General features: G+C 40.6%; 1 pseudogene across 1 annotated transcript; it reads left to right on the forward strand.

Annotated features, from left to right (window-relative positions):
• Positions 1-2,050: 2,050 nt before the first annotated feature.
• Positions 2,051-8,932, forward strand: LOC147334872 (uncharacterized; annotated as a pseudogene). The gene is made up of 3 exons (XR_015128491.1): positions 2,051-2,606; positions 5,657-5,920; positions 7,800-8,932. The product of XR_015128491.1 is annotated as an uncharacterized LOC147334872 (transcript).
• The last annotated feature ends 203 nt before the right edge of the window (positions 8,933-9,135 follow it).

Genomic DNA, 9,135 nt, shown 5'->3' on the forward strand with positions numbered 1-9,135 from the left:
GAGTACAGAGAAATAGTGGGCAGTTTGATATATGCCATGACATGTACGAGACCAGATATAAGTTGGGTTGTTAGCAGACTATCTCAAACACTAGCTCAACCCACGAGAGAGGACTTAGTAATGGCAAAACAAGTCCTCAGATACCTAAAAGGCACAAATGACTTTGAACTGATCTTTAAGAAAAGCAGTGAGGATCTAGATCTAATTGCTTACAGTGACTCTGACTGGGCATCCTCTGTAAAAGACAGACGCAGTACAACAGGCTACTGTTTTGCACTTACTAAAGAGGGACCAGTAATATCTTGGAAAACAAAGAAACAGCCTACAGTGGCACTCTCAACATGTGAAGCTGAATACATTGGTCTTGCAACCACTACTCAGGAAAGCATGTACTTAACCCAACTGTTAAACGGCATGGACAGAAAAAGGTACACATGTACTAAACTGTTTGGGGACAACCAAGGGGCCATTGCGTTGAGTAAAAACCCAGTGAACAGACAGAGGTCAAAGCATATTGATGTGAAATATCACTTCATTCGTGAAGCAGTAAATGAAAGGAAAATCTGCATTGAACACTGTCCATCAGAAGAAATGGCTGCAGACATACTAACAAAACCAGTTACAAGAGTGAGACTCAGAGGGTTTCAAAAATGGTTCTTTGGAAACGCATAAGATGCTATGGGTTAACAGCATGAGAACAAGGGGGGGTGTTAGATTTGTGTTCTCATGACTAAATGACTAAACTTAGAAAAAACACACATTAAGACAATAACAAAATCAGCTTACTATCACCTCAAGAATATTTCAAGGATAAAAGATCTGATGTCTCAACAGGACCTGGAAAAACTAGTCCATGCATTCATCTTTAGTAGGCTTGATTACTGTAACAGCATCTTTACAGGCCTACCTAAAAAATCAGTCAGACAACTACAGCTCATTCAGAACTCTGCTGCTCGAGTCCTCACTAAGACCAAAAAAGTGGACCACATCAGTCCAGCTCTGAGGTCTTTACACTGGCTGCCTGTCCGTTAGAGGATAGACTTTAAAGTTCTGATGCTGGTCTATAAAGCTCTGAATGGTTTAGGACCAAAATACATCAGTGACCTCCTGACCCAGTATGAACCTTCCAGATCCCTCAGGTCATCTGGATCCGGTCTTTTATCAGTTCCCAGAGTCAGAACCAGACACGGAGAAGCTGCATTCAGCTTTTATGCTCCTTATATCTGGAACAAACTCCCAGAAAGCCTCAGATCAGCTGAAACACTCAGTTTATTTAAATCCAGGTTGAAGACTCACCTGTTCTCAGCTGCATTTGAATAAAGCACCAAATCCACACTTTTAAGCTTAAATTTCAAAACTTACACTAACCACTGATCTTATCTATTTCTGATTTTATCTGTTTTGATTTTATATACTGTTTTGTTTGTTTGTTAAGCTTAAATTTCAAAACTTACACTAACTACTGATCTTATCTATTTCTGATTTTATCTGTTTTGATTTTATATACTGGTTTGTTTGTTTGTTTGTTTGTTTGTTTGTTTGTTTGTTTGTTTGTTTGTTTGTTTGTTTGTTTGTTTGTTTGTTAAGTGGGTTTAGAGCTCTGGGTAGCTCCCCAACTGGGTCTAGACTGGGTCTAGAGAGTATTTTAAATTCAGGGAATTTAAAATAGAAAGTAGCTCGTCCACAGAAGGACTGGTAGCTCCCCTTACGATAAGGGTTCAGATCGCACGAACAGGTGTGAAATGTGTGTGTTTAGTTAGTTAGTTTTTTTGCTTGTTTTAATCAGTTTTAAATCATGCTTTTTATTTGTTTTTGTTTCTAATGTCTCTGTAAAGCACTTTGAATCACCTTGTTGTTGAATTGTGCTATACAAATAAACTTGCCTTGCCTTGCCTAAATATATTAATTTATTTTATGTTGTGAAAGAAGTTTTCTGATTGTCATTTTATTTTGAAAAGGATTTTATTTTGGTGATTATAGATCACTTCCTGTTCCTGTTGTTCCAAAGCGCGAACTGCTGAAGTAATGTATGGTTTTCCCTCCTGTGTTACTAACAATAAAAGAAACGGGAAAAGTAATCAACCACCAAGTGTGTGCATTATTAAGAGAACATGGCCGAAGAAGAAGAAAACTCTTCAAGTTCAACAAGTTTGTTTAAAAACACGATCCATTTTATTTGGATAAAAGCAGGTATACGGAGGAAGGTCACAAGTCCTAGTTTTACACTGGGACATGAACGCAGCTTCCGTTTGGGGAATCGGGACGACGTCATCAACAAGCGCCACAAGAGCTCTTCACAAAAATCTTCCTGGTTTCGGGTTAGTCGGCTCACATTTAGAACCCTCGACACAGAAGAGACAGCAACGCAAGTGTGGATCTGATGGCACAACCTATCGATGCTTGTATCGATCCGCTCAGCCTGAGTTGAAGCAGCAATGAGTTCAGCTCAGTATCTGAGAGAGTTCATCAAGGAGAGACTAACTGCTGTTTGTGAAGAAATCTTTTCAGAGGTTCAAAAAAACCATCGTCCAGTATGAGGAGGAGATCAACCGTCAGCACAGACTGCTGGATATCAGCCGGAAACCCGACAAACTCACACATCATAGGTATGTTACAGCAGCTCTGCTCATTCTGAGTTTCTTTCTTTCTTATCTTTTTTCTCGTAATTTTTTTATAACTAACGTATTAGTAATTAGACTCTTATTGTATTCTAATTTTTGCGTCATAACTTTTGCACTGTCCACTTCCTGCTGTGACAAAACAAATTTCCCACGTGTGGGACTAATAAAGGTTATCTTATCTTATGGACATGTTGTTCCACGATGTCTCTAAGCCGATGTTAGCTGAGAGCAGGACGCTGTTACTTTGGTGATGAATTCAGAGGAAAAGAAAAATCTCTATTTTGAATGGAAAACTGTTTTAATGGCATCTGTTATTAAAGGTGATAGGCTCAGACATTCTTAACAGGCTGTGTTGCCTTCATCCAGTTTTATTTATACAGCGCCAAATCATAACAGTTGTGTCAAGTAGCTTTATGTAAGTATATTATAAATGCTCCCACACGTGAGATTTAAGTTATACTGGAAGTTTCTCGAGCTCCTCTGCAGATAGATAGGCAGATAAATCTTCAAGTCATTTGAAAAAATGACTTTCAAAGAATTGTGTATATAGCACCTTTCAAGTAGACAAAAGATCAAAGTGCTTTTTTCTTAAATAACAAGGCATAAAACAAAACAGACTAAATTAACCAATAGCAATTCTAAAATGTGTTTTTAGTTTTTAAAAAAGAGACTACTGACTCCACAGATCTTAAGCTCAGAGGGAGAGAGTTCCACAGTCTGTGGCCACACTGGCAAAACCTCTGTCTCCCTTAGTTCTTAGCCTTGCATGTTGTATAACAAGCAGGCCCTAAACATATGGCCCCTGCTAGGACAGGGGTGGGCAATTCCAGGCCCTGAGGGCCAGTGTCCTGCAGGTTTCAGATCTCACCTTGGGTCAACACACCTGAATCGCATGATTAGTTCGTTACCAGGCCTCTGGGGAACTTCAGAACATGTTGAGGAGCTAATTTAGCCATTTAAATCAGCTGTGCTGGTTCAAGGACACATCTAAAACCTGCAGGGATGCCGGCCCTCGAGGCCTGGAGTTGCCCACCCCTGTGCTAGGGACAAAAGGCTGTAGAAGTTCAATAATGTAAGCTGGTGCTTGTCCACGAAGAGCTCTAAAAGTCAGAACCAGAATCTTAAAATTGATTCTTAATTGAATTGGGAGCCAGTGCTGCTGTATTAGCAACACTGCCACATGTGAATACTTAGTGGATTTGGTCAGAAGCCTTGGTGCAGCATTTTGAACAACTTGCAGACGTCCCAGGGAGGAAGAAAATAGACCCCAGTGGCAACATATACAGTGCAAACAAGGCAGGACCAAAAATAGAGCTTTGAGGTACTAGTGATGGGATTTCCGGCTCTTTTTAGAGATCCGGCTCTTTCGGTTCGGCTCACTAAAAAGAGCCGGCTCTTTCGGCTCCGAACCGGCTCTTCAGGTTGTTTTGTTGCTTTAATTAATTTATTATTAACAATAATATAAAATTGTGCACAAAAGGAATTACTAACGTAAAAAAAAAAGTGGTTTTATTTATATATGTTTATATATAAATATAAAACACATTTCTAGCATGAACTGAACTTCCAAAGCAGAGCTACTAGATCACTTAAATTACACAATTGAAAGCATGTGTGTATTGTTTCTGTATTTATACACAGGCACTCATATATATTCAAATTATTTTAAAAAAAAGTTCATTTACCTGTTACTACCACACACCAAATCCGGTCGTTGGTACTTGCTGGCTTGTGTAGCCACAAGATAACAAAAGCTCCACACTGCCCCCAGCATCCTGGAGCACTTCTGTTGTCTTTTGTACGTGTTTTGAGTTTTTATGTGCTTCTGAGTTTTTACGTGTTTTGGAGTTTTTACGCGCTTTGTCTCTAGGGACCACCGTAAATATACTTTCATTTATTCACTCCACAAAAATTGTAATAAATAAATCATATAATACAAAAATCAACTGTTCACATTTCAACTTTTAACTATTTAAATTTTCCGCTTTTTCCTTTTACAAATTTAAAGTGAAACAACACAAAACACTGCAAACCACAACACAATTAAATATAAATTATAATATGACAACAAAAAGAACATGCATATTCTCTGTCATATGGACCTGCATGAATAAACTTTCTGAATCCTTTATCATCTGCAACTGAAAATAGTTGTGGATGATTACTATACCTTTCTAATGTGACGTTGTTGTCCCTGCCTCTCTCTCCCTCTGGCTCTGTTCCTGTGCTACTTAGTGTAACTACCGCCCCTCCCCCTCTGCCCAGCATAAAGCACAAGACTCGCGTGCAGAGTGAAGCGGAAAAAAGTTCTAGAGAGAGGTTGAGAGAAAGAAAAGAGGGGGAAAAAAAAAAACACGTGACGGCTCGCGATAAGGAGCCGGCTTGCGTCGTTCACTTCAAAGAGCCGGCTCTAAGAGCCATTTCGTTCGCGAACGACCCATCACTATGAGGTACATTATAATTAAGAGGGGCTATTTTGGAGCTGTAAGGGTCCATGTTGACATAAAAAGTGCTTCCAGATAAGTAGGGCCAAAACCACTGAAGAGCAGACTCTTTTAGCCAGCATATGATTCCAGGATAACACGATATCATGCTCAACTGTGTTAAAAGCTTCTGTCAGGTCCAACAACAAGAGGGCAGCAGGGCTGCCCGAGTCCAGAGTTAAAAGAATGTATTTAAAACCCTTAAAAGCAGTTATTGTGCAGTTATTTAAAACCTGTTTGAAACTTTCCAGAGATCACTTTAAGATCAAGGTGGGCCTGCAGCTGTAAATGGACTACTTTCTCCAGAACTTTTGAAAGAAAGGGAAGCTTCTAAATTCGCCTGTAATCGGTCAGAACAGTTGGGTCCAGATTGTGTTTTTAAGAAGAGGCTGAACTATAGCTTGTTTAAAACATGATGTGCATTGCTATAGGCTGTGTCCCATGTGTAAATGATCACCTTTTATTCAGGTTTTGATATTAAACATGTGTCTTTATGTGTTTTTGTATCATTACATTATTGGTTATTGGTCTTTTGTTTCTTTGTACCTCAAGACCTCCCACATCATCATGACTGTGAGGAAGAGGAGGGTCTGGATGAGCAGCAGGTCTGTAACCAGGAGAGGAACTCCAGTCTGGACCAGGAGGACCCAGAGCCTCCACAGATTAAAGAGGAACAGGAGGAGCTCTGCAGCATTCAGGAGGGAGAGCAGCTTGGACTGAAGCAGGAGGCTGAAGGCATTATCGTCTGGACTGATGAAGAGCGACTCACACTGATGGAGACCATCTGCAAACCTGTGATAAAGTTACACAGAATAGGTATGTAAAACCAGGGCTCTAGAGTGCGACCAAATTTCTCAGTGGTGTGACTTAAAAAAATTCGGTCGCACCAGTGCAACCAGCTGTTCAGTACAAAAGAAAAAAAGTCTCAGCAACTGTGAAAGTCTCCGTGTGGTCAACAACAGACACACCTTATGCCCACATCGTGGTCTAAACCGTGGGACCTCTCCCATTGGCCGTGGTCCAGATATTCCTGTAGCCCTTCACGTCTGTGTTTGAAAGTGAATAAAAGCATATCGATTAACTAAATCCTGAATCGAGTATAAATGTTTTTAGCCAAAAACGGCACAATCTCAGGTTAAAGCTGGTTAAACCAAACAGCTGAATCAGTGAATGAAAGCAGGTGCCCTGATTCTGCACAAAGACTTAAACACAGAGCGCAGACCCACGTACACATCAGAATCAGTGAGATGTCGGCTTTCTCATCCGACATGACATACATGGGCACGCCGACATTCTGCGTCTCCGTGTTTACGTATTTGTCTTTGTTTGTTTGTTTGTTTGTTTGTTTGCTGCAGGTTTCTGACTGAACCAGCAGCAAAAGATCAAAACTACATTTCACATTTAATAAACATTATCATGATATCAATACTTATTTTCCACCCTGATTTACGAATAAATTCTTTACAAATCCTACCATGTGGATTCATGGATTTTTTTTTTTTCACATTCTGTCTCTCACAGTTGAAGTGTACCTCTGGTGCAAATTACTGACCTCTGTCATCATTTTAAGTGGGGGAACTTGCACAATCGGTGGCTGACTAAATACTTTTTTGCCCCACTGTATGTTGATTAATGGTTTTCTTCAGTTTTTGATCTACTGCAGAATATTTTTCAGGCGGTTATCGCCTATAAAAAGCCAGGTCAGGAAAATCTTCATGTTTTTCTGTGTTTTATTCTCAGTTACTTTGACTCAAAGGCATCTGCTGTGATGCTCACACCTCTGACGAAGTCTCACATGATCAGAAATGAAAGAAATGGATTATAGAAATCAGTGACAATACACAGCCCTAGTGAGTAGCCTAGGCCTAACAGAAGTGGATGTAGCTGTGGGTAATGAGAAAAGATGAAAAGAACAATTGATAACTTTTTTGCTAAGTTAAGGCCTCATCCGTCTGAAATTCATAGCCAGTGCTCTGATACGGACATTATATCCCCATGTTTGCGTGGGTTCTCTCCGGGTACTCCGGCTTCCTCCCACCGTCCAAAGACATGCAGCTTGAGGGGATAGGTTAATTGATTAATCCAAATTGTCACTAGGTGTGAATGGTTGTCTGTCCATGTGTGTTGGCCCTGCGACAGACTGGCGACCTGTCCAGGGTGTACCCCGCCTTTCGCCCTATGACAGCTGGGATAGGCTCCAGCGCCCCCCGCGACCCTGAAAAGGATAAGCGGAAGCGAATGGATGGATGGATGCTCTGATACGGACATTATATGTTGTGATAAATGTACTGCCCAAGTGTCCCCTCTCCCCACTGCCTTTCTTGTAGAACTGTGCTCCAAGTAAAGAACTTTGTTTTGACAAGATTGCTAGTAAATCATTTACAAATTAATGTTGGACAGCAGTTAAAAAAAAAAAGTTGAACATTTAAAACTGTGGTCAGAGAGGTCCGGGTGAATATCCTGATGGCATGAGCGAGAGCAGTGAGTCCATCCTGGGTGATCCAGGGATGATGGAGGCAGGAGGTCTGGAAGGTGAAGCTAGATGGAAAACCGAGCATTGTTTTTGTACTCTCTTTGACAGTGTCAATCTTACTTGTGCCTTTGTTTTTTGTTTTCTTTATCACTGTTGTGTGTATGTATACCTTCCTGCATTATCTTATAATATATTTCCTCAAAAGTTTGTTTTTCCTCTCAGACTTCCTACAGGAGGATGTCTGTGAGGAGGAGGTTCTTGCAGACCAGCAAGTCTGTACCCAAGAGAGAAACTCCAGCCTGGACGAGGAGGACCCAGAGCCTCCACAGATTAAGGAGGAACAGGAGGAACATTGCAGCAGTCAGGAGGAAGAGCAACTTGGACTGAAGCAGGAGGCTGATACCTTCATGGTGACTCAATCTTATGAGGAAAGTTCCCACAGTGAGCCAGAACCAAACAGTGAGCAGCTCCTTTCTCACAGCTCTCCTGAACCAGAGAGCCGAGATCATGAAGAAAGCCAGCATGTGGACTCAGGATCAACTAGAAATGAAGAGCTGAAGAAAAGGAGACGTTACAGAAAGAGACGTCACAGTAAAAGAGGAGGCAAAGAGAGCCAACGTAAAACTGAAAGGAAAATGTCCCTAAAATGTGAAACTTGTGGCAAAACTTTCGAGTTTATATCCTGCCTCGCTGCACATTTAGAAATTCACGCAAGTGAGAAAATGTATTCTTGTAGCACGTGTGGGAAAAGATTTGATCAGAAATCTGCATTGGATCATCATTTAACAAGTTATCTAGGTCAGAAGATGTATTCTTGTAGCATCTGTGGAAAAAAAATGCACTCTAAAGCCTACATGCCTACACATATGAGACTTCACACGGGTGAGAAACCATATTCTTGTAGCATCTGTGGGAAACGATTCAATCAGAAAACAGGATTGAAAACTCACATAAGACGTCACACAGGGGAGAAGAGGTATTCTTGTAGCACCTGTGGGAAAGGTTTTCTCTTGAAAGCAGCACTGGAGCGTCATATAAGATGTCACACAGGTGAGAAGCCGTATGTTTGTTTAAACTGTGAGAAACCATTTGCAGATAAAACGGCACTGGACCGTCACTTAGTAATCCACACAGGTGAGAAACCATATTGCTGTAACAGCTGTGGAAAAAAGTTCAATCAGAGCGCAAACTTAAAGAAGCACATGATGAGAATTCATACTGGTTAAAGTTTCATGCTTAGAAAATGTGGGACGGCTGTGACTTACCCCCTATTTTTTTTTTTTTTTTTTTCTTTTTCAAAATTGTCAGCACTGTGTTCTTCTGTTCATTGGATTAAAATGAAGGCTCCGATATCATGTTGGCTCCTTTCTTTACTCAACCACACACTTAACTAGGGCTGTGCGATGTGACCAAAATCTCAGATACCCATATAAGAGATTTATCGTCCCGACAACGATATATATCACAAAAATTTACATTTTCTATAAATTATGTGAATCTTGGGCAACTTGTGTGTTTTCAGCTGGGCATTGTGTACCTTATGCTGAGTGTTTTGACA

This window comes from Aulonocara sp. 'chitande type north' Nkhata Bay, linkage group LG3 (assembly GCF_057382095.1).
Source record: "Aulonocara sp. 'chitande type north' Nkhata Bay isolate Kocher_YH1m ecotype deep benthic linkage group LG3, A_spYH_male_GT1.1, whole genome shotgun sequence".
NCBI lineage: Eukaryota > Metazoa > Chordata > Actinopteri > Cichliformes > Cichlidae > Aulonocara > Aulonocara sp. 'chitande type north' Nkhata Bay.